General features: G+C 32.7%; 1 protein-coding gene across 1 annotated transcript in view; it reads left to right on the forward strand.

The window, feature by feature from the left end:
- The window catches only part of LOC148279848 (ATP-binding cassette subfamily G member 4-like), a 64,417-nt gene that overhangs the window by 21,308 nt on the left and 24,949 nt on the right, over positions 1-18,160 (forward strand).

An 18,160-nucleotide genomic window follows, 5' to 3' on the forward strand; every position in this document is an offset into this window, starting at 1 on the left:
TACGGCAGGACCTTATGACAATAGCGATTTAATCGACGCGCGCACGTAGTTCCGGCATTTTTTTCTGCAGAAAATGGTAGCAGAAAAGAATCAATTCTTTAATATTTCCAATACATCTTGGTATAAAATAAATAGTATTTTTCGTAAACTAGCTCGTAATAAATGCCGTCGTGTGTTCATTTCCGCAGCGCTCTTGAACTGCGGCCGAATTTTCGTATTGTCCCAACGTTCTGTACTGCGCAGTCGAGGCTGTTCGCGGAGCTGGGACAAGACATTATTGTCATATCTATGGTGTTGTCGAAATGTAAACGATACTTAAGACAGGTCGGTTGATGTTTTTTCCAGTGCCGCGTCGTAATAAATATATTACAAATTTATGTCTTACTTTTTTTTACATATTTTTTTATTTATTTTATTTTATTTTATTTATTTTAAAGAAACAAACAGTCGACAATGACATTTTATTTATTTTTTTTATTTTTTATTTTATTTTATTTATTGGGGATATCAACAGTAATACATGTAATACAAATATAACAAATAACATATACAGAGAATAAAACCAATGACAGATATCCACAGAAATACATTAAATACACGTACAATACATACTAGTGTGTTTGTGTGAGTGTAAGTGAGTGAGAGGGTGGGTGTGTGGGTGTTATATTGGAAAGAGGGTGTCAGGTATCGAAAATATAAATATATATAAAATATTAAGAAATAGAGATAAAATTTAATAAAATAAAATAAAACTTTATTATTGAAACTAAGTATAAGACAAAAAAGAATGTTTTAAGACGCGCATTTTAAATGTTATTTTTTTACAATCAAATGGATCAATAAGGGGAAAGTTCAAATTATATTCACTAGCAAAACGTATAAGTGGAGAGTTCTGGGCATAGTTCGTACGAACTGCTGGCACATGAAATAGAGAGATCGACGTGTGACGGGTGCGGTAGCCGGGGACATTTAATGATAACTCTGACAAAAGAGCCGGACTATCAAGGCGTCCACTGAGTATGTCATGAAGCACCCCCATGTCCAACAGTAGACGGCGATCTTCTAAAGTAAGCAAGTGGTGCTTTTTGCAGGAAGACATATAATTGAGATCGGTATACCTGCATCTCCAGTTAAGATGTCTAAGAAATGTCCATTGAATTTTCTCAAACTTTTCTTTATGTGTGACATATTGTGGAGACCAAACAGAAGAGGCATACTCGAGCAAACTGCGAACATGAGCAAAGTAGACCATTTTAATACACGCGATATCATTAAATACCTGACATGTACGAAGTACAAAACCAAGGTTTCTATGTGCACGGGTCAGTATGTCATCGAAGTGATTCTCAAATGTAAGTTTGCTATCAAGAATAACACCCAGATCGCGTACGGTATCAACTCTCTGAACAGGTTGGTTTGATAATATATAATGATATGGGATTGGATGTCGACCTCGCGAAAAAGAAATAAGCAAACACTTTGATACATTGACGTTAATACGATTTTTCAAATAGTATTCTGTCAAACGGTTTAGATCAACTTGAAGTTTAAGACAGTCAAGGGGATTCTTAACTTTGAAGTATATTTTTTTATCATCTGCGTACATCAAAAATCTTGCGTTCATAAATACAACATAAATATCATAGAGATACGCATTGTAAAACAATGGTCCCAAATGTGAACCCTGGGGTACTCCGGAGGAAATATCAGCAAACTCAGATCGAAAACCACCAAGAACAACAGCTTGGCTTCTATTGCTGAGATAAGATAAGATCCATCTATGAACGTCTCCTTTTACACCCAAGTTTAAAAGTTTTCTCATAAGAATGATATGATCCACTCGGTCGAAAGCTTTTTCGAAGTCTGTATAAATTACATCAACCTGCTCAAGTTTGTCCATACAATGAAAAACATAATCTATAAATTCTATCAAATTGGAGATAGTAGATTTGCCTTTCAGAAACCCATGTTGTTGGGGAGGTATTCCTTTTACTATGATTGGATAAATCCGAGAATAAACTATTTTTTCGCACACTTTGCTGAAAGTATTGAGTATGGAAATACCTCTATAATTAGAAATTTTATTTTTTAACTTTTTTTGTGTATTGGTAAGATATGAGCTTCTTTCCATTTCAGGGGAAAATATCCTTGCTTGAGAGATAAATTAATTATTTTATTGAGAGGGATACACAATGATTTTGCACATTTTACAATAAAATATGGAGGTACTCCGTCACTTCCAGCACCTCCATTTACGTCGAGTGTAGACAAGAACTTGTGTACCTCCCTTTCAGTAGTTTCAATTTTATCTATTAAACTACCGTCATCACAATATGGTGGTGCAAGATTTTCTACAGAATATGAAGTGCAAGGTTTGCTGAAGACCGAACTGAAGAAATCATTGAATCCTTGACAAATAGACTGACCACTGTTATATTTCTGATCTTTATACTCGAAGGATTTAGGGTAAGCAGAGCCACCTCGACGTTCTTTTATATATGACCAGAGTTGCTTGGGGTTGGATTTGATGTTATTTTGTAAAGATACAACATATTTTTGAAAACAATCTTCCTGAAGTATTTTTTGTCGATGACGCAACAGAGCAAACTCATCGTAATCGAGAAGGTTACCAAACTTTTTCCATTTGGCATGAACTTTCTTTTTTTCTTTAATTAATTTTAACAAAGAATCACTAAACCAAGTAGGATATGAACGTTTGCGACTACGTGTGTCGAGAGGAATGTGTGTTACGATCAAATCATTAATTAAATCATAAAACCTGATATTTTGATATTGTGACCTTGACTGTTGCTTTATTTTTATAGTTTTATTTATTTCTCTACAATTACATCTATGGCTATTTTATGTATGAATTTGAAAGATTCTTGATGAAAAGGTTCGATTTAATTTAAATGTTTTATTTTTGAATGACATAAAAAAGCAGGCGAATTAATTGAATATATTATCCTCACCATAATTTGATAATTATGACTCTCGTTTAAAGGGTGACCCGCTCTCGGTTCATCTTTCAAGGTCACCAGAATTAAGCCCAAGCGGTTATCACTAAAAGGCCGTTAGCACGTTGAAAATGTACAATATTGTTTTGTCTCAGAACTCGACCATTGTCCATGTGAATGTAGGACAAAACATTTTCACCGAGATGTACGAAGAGGCTATCTCTCAGGGACGAAGGAGCATATGAAGCAAGTGAGGCTGAGCCTCACTAAGAAATCATTGCTATTCACCAGTACCTAATATGTATTTTAATTCGCATTATATCAACGCATTATGAAGATAAAAAACTAGCAACCAATAAAAAAATGCGCAAAGCTGCCTACAAACATAGTCCGTACTGCGTTATTTACTATAGGTACCTACTTAACATTTACGCATATTACACTTATCCTTAAAATCTGAGCTTCACTAGAAATTTGGTATCAAATACGCCATTGCTATCTCTGCGGAACAATAATTACCCCCACCACCGCGCATAGCCGCATAGTCCTCGTGTGAATTCGTACGGCAGGACCTTATGACAATAGCGATTTAATCGACGCGCGCACGTAGTTCCGGCATTTTTTTTCTGCAGAAAATGGTAGCAGAAAAGAATCAATTCTTTAATATTTCCAATACATCTTGGTATAAAATAAATAGTATTTTTCGTAAACTAGCTCGTAATAAATGCCGTCGTGTGTTCATTTCCGCAGCGCTCTTGAACTGCGGCCGAATTTTCGTATTGTCCCAACGTTCTGTACTGCGCAGTCGAGGCTGTTCGCGGAGCTGGGACAAGACATTATTGTCATATCTATGGTGTTGTCGAAATGTAAACGATACTTAAGACAGGTCGGTTGATGTTTTTTCCAGTGCCGCGTCGTAATAAATATATTACAAATTTATGTCTTACTTTTTTTTACATATTTTTTTATTTATTTTATTTTATTTTATTTATTTTAAAGAAACAAACAGTCGACAATGACATTTTATTTATTTTTTTTATTTTTTTATTTTATTTTATTTATTGGGGATATCAACAGTAATACATGTAATACAAATATAACAAATAACATATACAGAGAATAAAACCAATGACAGATATCCACAGAAATACATTAAATACACGTACAATACATACTAGTGTGTTTGTGTGAGTGTAAGTGAGTGAGAGGGTGGGTGTGTGGGTGTTATATTGGAAAGAGGGTGTCAGGTATCGAAAATATAAATATATATAAAATATTAAGAAATAGAGATAAAATTTAATAAAATAAAATAAAACTTTATTATTGAAACTAAGTATAAGACAAAAAAGAATGTTTTAAGACGCGCATTTTAAATGTTATTTTTTTACAATCAAATGGATCAATAAGGGGAAAGTTCAAATTATATTCACTAGCAAAACGTATAAGTGGAGAGTTCTGGGCATAGTTCGTACGAACTGCTGGCACATGAAATAGAGAGATCGACGTGTGACGGGTGCGGTAGCCGGGGACATTTAATGATAACTCTGACAAAAGAGCCGGACTATCAAGGCGTCCACTGAGTATGTCATGAAGCACCCCCATGTCCAACAGTAGACGGCGATCTTCTAAAGTAAGCAAGTGGTGCTTTTTGCAGGAAGACATATAATTGAGATCGGTATACCTGCATCTCCAGTTAAGATGTCTAAGAAATGTCCATTGAATTTTCTCAAACTTTTCTTTATGTGTGACATATTGTGGAGACCAAACAGAAGAGGCATACTCGAGCAAACTGCGAACATGAGCAAAGTAGACCATTTTAATACACGCGATATCATTAAATACCTGACATGTACGAAGTACAAAACCAAGGTTTCTATGTGCACGGGTCAGTATGTCATCGAAGTGATTCTCAAATGTAAGTTTGCTATCAAGAATAACACCCAGATCGCGTACGGTATCAACTCTCTGAACAGGTTGGTTTGATAATATATAATGATATGGGATTGGATGTCGACCTCGCGAAAAAGAAATAAGCAAACACTTTGATACATTGACGTTAATACGATTTTTCAAATAGTATTCTGTCAAACGGTTTAGATCAACTTGAAGTTTAAGACAGTCAAGGGGATTCTTAACTTTGAAGTATATTTTTTTATCATCTGCGTACATCAAAAATCTTGCGTTCATAAATACAACATAAATATCATAGAGATACGCATTGTAAAACAATGGTCCCAAATGTGAACCCTGGGGTACTCCGGAGGAAATATCAGCAAACTCAGATCGAAAACCACCAAGAACAACAGCTTGGCTTCTATTGCTGAGATAAGATAAGATCCATCTATGAACGTCTCCTTTTACACCCAAGTTTAAAAGTTTTCTCATAAGAATGATATGATCCACTCGGTCGAAAGCTTTTTCGAAGTCTGTATAAATTACATCAACCTGCTCAAGTTTGTCCATACAATGAAAAACATAATCTATAAATTCTATCAAATTGGAGATAGTAGATTTGCCTTTCAGAAACCCATGTTGTTGGGGAGGTATTCCTTTTACTATGATTGGATAAATCCGAGAATAAACTATTTTTTCGCACACTTTGCTGAAAGTATTGAGTATGGAAATACCTCTATAATTAGAAATTTTATTTTTTAACTTTTTTTGTGTATTGGTAAGATATGAGCTTCTTTCCATTTCAGGGGAAAATATCCTTGCTTGAGAGATAAATTAATTATTTTATTGAGAGGGATACACAATGATTTTGCACATTTTACAATAAAATATGGAGGTACTCCGTCACTTCCAGCACCTCCATTTACGTCGAGTGTAGACAAGAACTTGTGTACCTCCCTTTCAGTAGTTTCAATTTTATCTATTAAACTACCGTCATCACAATATGGTGGTGCAAGATTTTCTACAGAATATGAAGTGCAAGGTTTGCTGAAGACCGAACTGAAGAAATCATTGAATCCTTGACAAATAGACTGACCACTGTTATATTTCTGATCTTTATACTCGAAGGATTTAGGGTAAGCAGAGCCACCTCGACGTTCTTTTATATATGACCAGAGTTGCTTGGGGTTGGATTTGATGTTATTTTGTAAAGATACAACATATTTTTGAAAACAATCTTCCTGAAGTATTTTTTGTCGATGACGCAACAGAGCAAACTCATCGTAATCGAGAAGGTTACCAAACTTTTTCCATTTGGCATGAACTTTCTTTTTTTCTTTAATTAATTTTAACAAAGAATCACTAAACCAAGTAGGATATGAACGTTTGCGACTACGTGTGTCGAGAGGAATGTGTGTTACGATCAAATCATTAATTAAATCATAAAACCTGGAGACGGTATCTTCCAACGATAAGCCGAGGAATTGTTGAATCCAGTTAATTTGTAAAAACTTTTCATTAATCAGATCGTAGTTTCCTTTCCGAAACCTTCTAATTGGTAAACTGTTTTCCTTAAGAGGGACAGTAAAAATATCATTAATGAAAATTTCTAACGAGGGGTGGAAAACATCTTCCTTTACTAAAGGAGAAATTGAGCGACTTACTTCCGATGCAAAATTACTAAAAACAAGGTCGAGAATATTATTTTTAGAGTTCTTATTCAAATTGTATTGACGAAAGTTATTTTTTATGAGTAATTCGATCAAGTTCCTGGCTGATTCCTGTAACTCGGCTGACCCTTTATGGATATAAACCGGGGAGTCAAAAGAAATCCATTGAATATTGGATAGATTAAAATCACCCGCAACAAAATAATAATCATCGCCACCAAGTTCAAAAACACTTTCAAATATTGAAGTTAAACGCAATATATGTTGAGATAGGAAAACTTGGTTCTTACCCTTGTTTACATAGTTGATGCTGTCAGGAGGGGCATACGAAGAGCAAATATGTAAGTTGCGAGAAGCTGAAGAAGACGCAGCCGAACCCATGCGGGAGCGCAAGGACTCCGAAGGAATGGTAACCCACAAGCACTCCGAACCCACTCGCGACCACTCGGGACGCGCTCGTGCACTGAGGCTCCGATGTACCAGTATCATCACACCCCCACCGTCGAGCTTACCACTTTCCACGCGATCACGATCGCGGCGAAAAATATCGTACCTGCTGTCGCAAATTTCGGAATCGAGGATTCCTTCGCGTAGCCAAGTCTCCGTGATTATAATTACATCATAACAGTTACTTAAGACATTCTGATAAAAAAGAGATAATTTAGAGCGAATTCCCCTTATATTTTGATAAAGAATTTGTAATTTATCGCCTTTCATAAACATAATATAACTGAGAAAAATATATACCTTTAGATAATTCCATAAATAATGTGACTAAACTCCTTGGTAAAGGCGCATAACTATGATGATTCAGTTTAAAGACAATAAAAAAGTGCGAGATATAGAATATTTGTTTTTTTAATAATAAAATTGTGTGCAGTAGAATGTGCAAGTGTGTACAGGACAAGTGTGCAAATGATAGTACACTATAAGGATACAGTTTTCTGACAATAAAATAGTGTGAAATATTGAATATTTGATTTTTTAATAATAATAAAAATGTATGTGGTAGATTGTGCAAGTGTGTGTAGAACAATTGTGCAAATGGAAGTATCGTAAAAAGTTGTATGTAAAAAAAGATAAAATAGTGATACAATATATTATATAACACTATACGGCGAGTTTTGATAATTTTAGTTTTAGAAAATCCGATTCGTTTCTAATATGGATTCGTGGTGAACCGTCGGATTTTCTTACATAAATGTTACAGTTTCTCACCCATATATAATTGAACTTTAAAGAATTACACAACAATTTACAGTCTTTAAAAAGTTTCTTGTTAGATGGAGTCAGATGGTCGTGAACAAAAATCTTCCTAGGTTCACCTAGGACATAATAACATTTTTAAAAAAATACAGTTTTACGACAGACCAGCAAAGTTTCTAAATAAAAATCATACATATGATTAAATTGTGTTACAACAAAAGGATGTGTTTATGTGTATTTAAAAAAAAAAAAATATTTGGGATTTTTACAGCTATTACATAAACAAAATAAGTAGTAAAATCTTAACAATGCCAAAGCCAATTAAAACAATCCACTGTAAATATAATGGCACATAATATATAAGAAAAGAAGTTAAGTAATTGTATTTGTGTGACGTTTGTATTCATGTGTATGTGAATGTGTGTATGCGTGAATGAATGAGGAAGAGGATACATGTGCGTGTGGGAATAAATGAGGGAGAGGGTGCGTGTGTGTGGGTGCGTAAGTATAAAAAATAATTATTTTAAACTTGTAATTGTATTAAAAATGGTACAATAAAGAAAGAGCTTAGTAAAAAGTTAGAAACCTTTTTGTTAAAATTAAAATCAAGAAATGATTTAAATTTTTTATTTTTTTTTTAAAGTATGTTAAATTTCAAAACCGTATTCTGAAAAAAAAAGCATTTTATATTAAAATTTAACTGATACACATCGAATGAATAATGTGCGACGAGTCCTATACAATACGGTAGGTAACCACAAAGTGCAGTAAATATGCACCTACATAATATATAACTAAGAATGACATAAGTTTGATAGAAATGATTCGGATTATAAAAATCAGGTGTCACAAACAGTTGGCCCGCAATTTGTATGAGAGATGTAAGTGTAGATGTGTGTTTATGTGTATTAGTGTGGGAGTAAGTGTTCAGGAGTGTACATCATTTAATAGTAAGAAGGATCGTATCGCAGCCAGAAATAATAAGTCTTAATTTATTTTTAAATAATTTAAGGGGTATGTAAAATATATCAATAGACGAAAAAAAACATTATAGTTAGAGCAAGAACAATAGAGGAAAGAGTGTTGTGCATAGTTAGTGCTACAGACTGGCAGATGGAATAAATGCTTATTTCTTGTCACGCGAAAGGGGACATTAAGATTAATTTTGGAGAGTAGGTTAAAATAGTCTACTTTATTATTTAAAAATTTATGTAAATAGCTTAAGAGTAAAAAATCCATTTTGTTTGGCAAATTGGCTGTAAGTACAAAGCGTTTTATTGTTTTTATAATCTAGGTATTCTAAAAATTATCGTTGAACATTTTCAATCCTTTCTATGTTTATTATGTATTGTGGGCTCCACAAAACGGATGTAAACTCCAAATTACTGCGTACAAAAGTGTTGTATAAAGTTTTTAACGTATTTGGTTTTTTAAAAGGTTCGGAAATTCTTAAAATGAAGCCCAGCATTTGGTAAGCTTTTTCAACAATAGAATTTATATGAGACCCGAACAGCAACTATTATCAAGAAAAACTCCTAAGTCTCTAATCTCGCTACACCGTGATATGGAATTATCTTTGATCGTATAATTGTGCGTAAAAAGTTTTGTACTTAAAGTAAATGTAATTGAATAACATTTTGAGGTATTAATAAACAATTGATTTTTATTCTGAACTGTAAAAAATACATCCAAAAACGAATTATTGCAAATTTAATTATCTGCAACTTATTTCAATGACGGGAAAGTTTTTTTTTAAATCAACTTTTCCTTAAAAGTCGGTCAGCACCTCAACCAACCTATTACTACTAAATAAGATTTACCAGATTTCACCAGTGGCTTGTAATTTTTACTTATTTTATTTTATTTGGTAAATAAACATTAATTGTGTACAAAATCTATATAATTACTTTTTCATTCAATGCAGGCCTTGGTGTACACGACACGTAATCAAAAGGTCATTTTTTTATGATCTCTTCCGTCGGCGACTTGGTAAACAAACAGTATATCGCCTCTTTGCAAGAACAACGCAAAACAATCTTAAAAAGTGCAATTTTACGGGAAGCGACCTTTAAACATTAAAAAAGTATAAAACCAAAGCGAATGTTTATTTTTACACTGGACCTTAATTAGAGATTCATAGTAAAATAAACAATGGTGTAGATTTTATACTTATCTTTCTGTTAAATTGGATTTTTGCAAAAACAACGTGCAGATAACACGTTGTTCTTGCAAAGAGGCGATATGAAAGCACACACCCCTTTCCCGAAACGGTTTATAAAGACTTGTCTTTCTTCAGTTTCGCATAATCACCATCAATTTTTTTAAACTAATTAATTGAAAATTTATATATTTCTTTACAATCAAACCGCGAAAATAACAAAACATAGAAATTTTTAAAGCTTTCATTGCACCCCTCACCGCAGTACTCTCAATTTCGAGATCAATCAAATACACATGTGCCTCGATTATGAACGCTATCTTCAGTACAGGAATTTTCTTCTTGACATTTATGTATATATATATATATATATGTTTAGTATTATGTTCCACTAATACTACTAATATTACTACTAATGCAACGACTCTTTTGTATGAACGTGAACAGACAGGTAGTAACATTTATTTGGGAGATATTTTAGCGTTGTTTTTCTTGATTATTGAACTAGTATATGTATATGATTTTATAATTTTTACGGTTTTTTAACGTAAAATAAGTTTTGAATAGTTAGTCGTAGACTTTTGCCATCATAGTAAAAAATGTCCAAGACATTGTTTGCCACAAAATATTTTTTTTTTTTAACTTGCCGACACTTTAATTTTTGGGTACGTTTTGAATCATCTCATTGGAAAATTAAAACTGACAAAATATTTAGTGAAAGAAATAATTCGCAGGATAAAAATGTGCAATGTGACCCCTTTTAATTGAATGACAAATATCTAATCGGTAGGTAGCCGCATTCATTCCACAGCCGAAGAAACATGTTTTTGCGTTTTAATTCCGAGTTCACTACAGCACAGTAACCATATCACGGCTAGGGTATATAATAGCTGCGATCTGTGATACGGCTCCGCAGGTCGCGGTCGACCAGAGTTGTTAGTAGAGGTGATTTATGGTCTATTATATTACGAACCTCCAGAAGAAAAAGCACTGACCTCCATAGACCGTACACTAGGAGTGTTCACTTCTTCCATATTGGAACCAACATCGGAAGCATATATCCTCTGTGCCGATTTGCGCCCCCGTAAGACCGACAGAATGTGGACTGTCGGGATATGATCCGTTGGAAGAGTATCCCGATTTGATTACAGTTATTTATGATGGTCATGATTATTACTATACACGATGTGACTTACTTAAATGAGGTTTATGTTTCACTTCACAAGGTATGAATAATTTATAATAAAGAGCGTTAGAGATTATCCAGAACGTATTCGCTGGGCGCTGTCGGAGCTGGCAAAAAAAGCGGTATGAAATGGGTTTAAATAATTTTGAATAACACGGTAGTATTCGATCACTGACGTATAAGAAATAGACACGTTATCTCCTTACTAGCTGCAATTCATGTTTAGCAAATATTGCGTTGGCATAGGCAATTAGAAATAACGATACACACTTGCAAACAACATACATACATATATGTACATACATCTTTCCTTAGTTCGTATTTCTGTGTTATTCGTTATTGTAGCCACGACCTCCGCTGTCGGTGTTATTATTTATGTGCATTAAAATTGTGAAAAGTGTAGATGCTTAAAAATGGAACTAAATATCTAATAAAAATATCCAATATAAATATTTAATAAATATCTAATAAAAATAAAAGTTAATAATGTTTTTTATTATTAGAGTGGTAAGAAGACAACGTTTAAATACTGATTTATTATTTATACATTATTATTTATATAAGAAACAATAATAAAATATAATAAACGATAGAGACCACAGATAAATGGCAATGGAAAATATTTATATAGTGTAAAAAAATCGCTGCTCTAGTGCCACAATTTAAGGAGGAAATACGTTTGTATAAAGAAAAGTTAAAACGTCTCTGTGTTATATCCAGTAAATTCGGACTAGTAAACTGTGGAATTATACAAATAAATAAAACTCTTACTATTTGCATTTATTTTAATAAATTTCAATTTAGAAAACATAATCAGGGCCCCGATTACAAATGGAAGTTAATATTTATCTTCAATTTTATCTACAAAGTAAAATTAAGTTTTCTGTATGAAAAGCAGAATATGCATACATTTTTTTCTTTATCTTAATTATCATGTTAGGTTACAGATGAAAGCACTTTAAATGTTCATGCAAATATACTCATTTTCGTACACAACTATCGATTTTCCTTTATAGACAGTCGAAGATAACTCTCCATATGTTAACTTTCCATTGTAATCGGGGCCATGGGCTGGTATCCCGAACGCACGTACAGCGCGCTATAACGCGTATTTAGTACGTAAAAACGCGCTATACCGCGCTATAATTGCGTTCGGAACACCAACCCAGGAGAGTGTTTTAAAGGTTCTATGTTTTCCCGGCATATTTTTATTCAATCGAAATCTGTTTTCTTTCATCCTTCTACATTTACCATTGGTAATACTGTTTTTAACGATAAAATAATATTATTCGAGAGAATAAAGTATAAACCATTTATTACATTTTAAGTTGTGGTCTCGTGGTTGTATTGTAGACTCACGGACCAAAAGTCCAAGGTTCGAATCCCACTCTACCACAACTCAATTTCCATTTTTCCAACACAAGTTATTTACGACTTTTAGAAAAATTATCTGAAAATTTAAATAATTCAATAAATGATAAAAACAAAAGTATTTCTCTTATTATTTTTTTTTAATGAAGGTAAATACGAATGTGAATGATGCCTCCGTTGTTTCCTTTTCTATATAGAGGAGACGTACTGCATATGAAATAGCGAAGGAAAAAATTCTAATTATTTGCATAGAAATCTTTGAGAACATAGTTATAAAACATAAAGTTTTATCGAAATATTTTTTTAAAACACACAAATGTCATATATTTATTAATGTGTACACGGCAATAATGCCTTTTATAAACATAAACATAAATATATTTAACATAACAGTGTTCTATTACGACATTATGAAATTATATAATAACAATATATTTATACATACTCGTATTACACGGTTGTTTTATACATTATTCTATAAAATCACTTTGGGATTTTAATACTTGAAATACTTAGGTAAAAATAATAATAACAATTAAAAAAAAATGTAATAATAAAAACATTTAAACAAAAAGTAAAATAATAAAAAAAACGTACTTTTTAAAAAATGCTCTAAAAATGTACATCTCCTCTATTTATATTAAAAGGCTTTCAGCGTAAAACAATTTAAATATAAAAAAATACCATTGTTTTCACAATTAAAGAGCTCTCCATCATAAAATGCATATAAAATTAAGTATTGAAAATCAACTGTGCCTTCGGTTAATGGAAATTTACTTAAACTAAGGTAGCAGTTTTATTTTATTATTTTCATTGTAATTTTGTATTTATGTAATAAATCTTCATTGGATGAACCATTGAATATAACCATGAAACGCCATCACCAAACTATTGCATTATATTTACACGATACTCGTCAACTTATATTTATGTATGACTTCACTACACTCCATTGCAAAATGAAACATGTTTTAATGATTATGATTCTATAATAAGCTTACAAGTTCCAAGATCGTAAAGGTGAGTGAACAAAATAAAATGACGTTTGCTTTGCCTGGTATAGACATTAATTTAAATAAAAATACACTTAGGCTATTCACTATAATAATATTATGATGTTGTACATGTTATTTGCATAAATACTCAGAGTAATAATTCACAAGAAAAGCCCTTTAGCTTGCAAGGCTGCTCAACCCCAGGCCCGCGGGCCACACTGTGGCCCGCCTACGAATTTTAAATGGCCCACTTCGAGAGTAAGAAACAAAATGTACAAATTTTTATCGATCCCTTCAAAATCAGTTTCACTGAAATAATTAGCTATATTGCCAATATTCAGTAGAGAACTCCATAAATTACAAAATCGTTTTGTCAATCAAATCAAAATTCTTATTGTCAACATCTAGACGTGGTGCCTAACATAAGAATATTATTGCAACAAACGCAATGTTAGAAATCACATTAATATAATCAATTACCTTCCTTTAGATTTTGATTTAAGATGCTCTTTATGTTATAATTTAAATAAACAACAACTTTATTTCATAACGCGTATTGGATTTTTTATTACAAAAGTCTTCAAAGTAGCTAAAGTAGGAACTGTCCCGTCATACGTTTGACCCGACTCACAATATCACTTTGGAGCAATCTAGAGGGACAAAAGTCATTTTAGGCTCAGACATTTATAACTATAATAAATAATTATGTATTTCGTTATTTATAATAAATAAAACTCATTAATAGCTTACAAAATATATTTTATTATAAATTAATTGCTTCAGTAAGATCAACATATTAGAATTAAGAAATGAATGGTTGTGTTTTTTTTTTGTAAAGATGAAATATATATGGATCTGAAAACACCATCAGGTAGAGAAACAAGTCATAATTTGTTCATACTCTAGATTTCTTGAAGGTATTGTACTGCCTGACCCTCCCTATGTCCTTGTTTTTTGCCTCTGACGCTTTTGCCGACACCTGCCATATAGGTATTAAAAAGTTTTTCACAATTTCCGTTCCTCGTGTCAAAATTTTATGCAAGATCACTGGCATACTGTACCAGTCGTAAAGATATATGTAGGGCATTTTTGTCTTTTTACCATATTTTTCGAATTTTTTATCATTAATTTCATATCCCGAAGCCAAAGTAGGAAGAATAATATTTATTCTGTAAATCAGTTTTTCATCTAATCCTATTATCTTGGCAGTTGATTGATGATCATTAAAAAAGCGTCGAACAGTTTTGCCATTTTTGCTATTTTCATATTCAGGGGTAGGTTTATCTTTTACGAGTCCTACTCCTTTCATTTTTTTTAAATATCACCTTATCTCCTCTTCACAGATTTTTTTTCATGTGTAAACCTTTCCTTCTATTTTCTTTTGTCCAAACGGTAGCAAATATCCAGAATGCACTACATTGTTCTAATTTGTGCAGGAAGAACGTGAAGAACTAATCGGTATTTGGTGCAAATTTCCAATTAAATGCTTTATTTTTCTTCATATTGACTTAGTAGAACTCTCCCTAAAAGTTTTTGCCGGTTAACCCATCCTAGTGTGTAAAGAATTGCTGATGTCATTTAAATTCATGCCAGAACTGGATACGAAAGAAGCCAAGTTCATTTTTTCATTCAGCCATAAATCATATGAAGAAGGGAATTGATCTATTCGTCTGTGTTTCAGTTACCATTTTTGTCGAATTTTTTCACATTCGTTCACAGAAATACTTAAAATTTTAGTCTCATCTTGAGTATAATTTTTTTCGTTTATTTGAGACATAAAAAACTGGAACACGTAGCCGGTTCATTGGAGATGCAGATCCCTAAATGTCAAACAAGTCCTTTCGTTTAGGGCGTTCACCTACAGACAAAATATTTTTTTACTGTGATATCGCATAAAATCTCAGAAAATGTGTATGTGCCTCCAATTTTCCATTAGATGTAAAGACAAAATAAAATAAAATTTAGAACTTAGCTTTCCTTGCAACAAACTAAACTCTCCATTAAGTTCATGTACCTATAATTACTAAGATTATGTTTACCTTATTCATTAAAAATATGTTGATTATAGGCACTTACCTCCATACGTCAATTCCATGTCGAAATCGGGGAAAAAGCATAATGAAACGGAAACACATGCAAACTAGTTAAACACCGCGAGCGTACTGACGCTTGGTTTTTCGCGCCGCTATCAACAGTTCAACTTTAGGTATTTTTGTCGCTACGCGTATACATAATTGCTCTGACTTCTGGCACTCAATAAGTGCAGTAGTTAAGAGAGTATTGTAAAAAAATACTTTCGTGTGATTAGGGACATTTCAATTCTGGACTTTTGTCTCTCTGGATTGGTAAAAAGTAATGCTGTGCGACTGCTGTGCGGTTGAGCAGCCTTGCTCTATTGCATAAAACAAAAACGTTTAAAATGTTAGGTTCGGTTTTCAGTTTAACAATAAACATGTAACGGGCGGTTTCGGTTGGCGCTTGTAATTCTTGACCTGAGTACCTACAGTCCGTTGTGTTGCTTAAACTGTAGCTTACTTCGTGGTAGATAATCATCTAATGGTTTTAGTTCATATGGGCGACTCTACTAGCCAGTGGCGTGTTATTACTCTAAGCATAAATAGAAATAAGAAACATTAATATATGTTAACATAATCATTTTAATGAAAATGATACAGTAAGTCCTGATGAAATTCGAATTGATGAAATCAGTAAATTATGGTGTGTTTCAGACTACGTAATTTGTCTTTTCAAATAATATTCACGAGTCACGAGTATGTGATCGTACATCATTACATTATATTTGTTTATTTGTATGTTAAGCGGCACAAAGTACATTTTAAAATAAAATGAAACTAATAACATGAGTGTAAACATATTAAAGAGCATATCTACATTTAGACTTAGGAGTTATTTTTGATAATAGATTGCTGTTCGGGTCTCATATAAATTCTACTGTTGAAAAAGCTTACCAAATGCTGGGCTTCATTTTAAGAATTTCCATACCTTTTAAAAAACTTTATACAATTTGGAGTTAACATCCGTTGTGTGGAGCCCACAATACATAAAAAACATAGAAAGGATTGAAAATGTTCAACGAAAATTTTTAAAATACCTAGATTATAAAAACAATAAAACGCTTTGTACTTACAGCCAATCCGCCAAACAAAATGTATTTTTTATCCTTGAAAATATACGCACTGTATTTGAATTATGCTATTTACATAAATTATTAAATAATAAAGTAGAATCTTTTATCCTACTCTCCAAAATTAATCTTAATGTCCCCTTTCGCGTGACAAGAAATAAGTATTTATTCCATCTGCCAGTCTGTAGCACTAACTATGCACAACACTCTTTCTTCTATCGTTCTTGCTCTAACCATAATGTTTTTTTCATCTATTGATATATTTTACATGCCTCTTAATTTATTTAAAAATAAATTAAGACTATTTATTTTTGGCTGCGATACGATCACACTTACTATACTTACTCTCATACAAATACACATAAACACATCCTTTTGTTGTAACTCAATTTAATAATATGTATGATTTTTATTTAGAAACTTCGCTGGTCTGTCCTTAAACTGTATTTCAAAAACAGTACCGTGCCAATAAATTGGAACACAGGGTACATTTCATCGAAAATTGCCCAATTAGTAAAAAAACACAAAATACAGCATTAAAACCACTCATTCATTTTTTTCATAATTGATGGGCCCTTCTTTTGCCTTGACAACGGCCTTTACTCCTATGGGCATATAACTTATCAGGTTTTGGTAGCTTCCATTCCTTTGTTCCACCATGATTGTGAAACCAAACACGATTTTCCGCAATAATTGTAGTGGTTTTTGTTGGAGTTTTTTTTAAATAAATAAAAATAAATATTATCGTTCTTACAATTTATCCATATATTTCAATTATGGTGGCCATTTTCAATGAGTTGTAAATAACTCACTTTTAGAAATGGAAATCAAGTTGAGGTAGAGTGGTGTTCGAACCTCGGACCTCTGATCCGTGGATCTACAACAGCTACGGGACCACCACACAATTCATTTTAGACTGCCTTTTTTTGCAGATGACCCAGTGGTTTTTGATCGGATTTATAGTGTGCCGTAATCTGGCCATCCCAGTGAAGAAATTTGGTTCTGTGTGAAAAACTTTTTTCGAGGCGTGGCATCTCGTTAAAATATACCTCTACCAGTAGGATAGACCTTGTTGATAGGCTTTCAATTTAGTGGTTTCAATTTTATCATTCCATCAACTGACACAAGTAGTCCATTTGCATGATAGAAGAAGCAACCCCAAAGCATTTTTAAAAAGGGTTATTTACTTTTTGTTTCAAGTGCACTCATAGGTTTTTATCCCACACTCCGCTATTTGCTAGTACGAAGTGTGCTCAGAAAGCGTAATAATACATTTTCTTGCAGTGATCAAATATTAAGTAGAGTTAACATTATTAAGGATCTCGGGGTTTATTTTGACACAAAATTAAATTTTAAACATCATATAGATTACATAACTCGCAAGTCACTTAAGCTACTGGGGTTCCTAAAGAGAGTAACCAAACCCTTTAAAAAATCGAAAACTGTCATATGTCTATATATGAGTTTGATTCGCAGTAATCTTGAGTATACCTCATGTGTATGGAGTCCGCAATATCAAAACCATATAAATTCAATAGAATCTGTTCAAAAAAAGTTCTTAAAGTACCTTTTGTATAAG

The sequence above is a fragment of the Micrasema longulum genome, unplaced genomic scaffold (assembly GCF_059751315.1).
Source record: "Micrasema longulum isolate JH-2025_06_02 unplaced genomic scaffold, ASM5975131v1 h1tg000662l, whole genome shotgun sequence".
NCBI lineage: Eukaryota > Metazoa > Arthropoda > Insecta > Trichoptera > Brachycentridae > Micrasema > Micrasema longulum.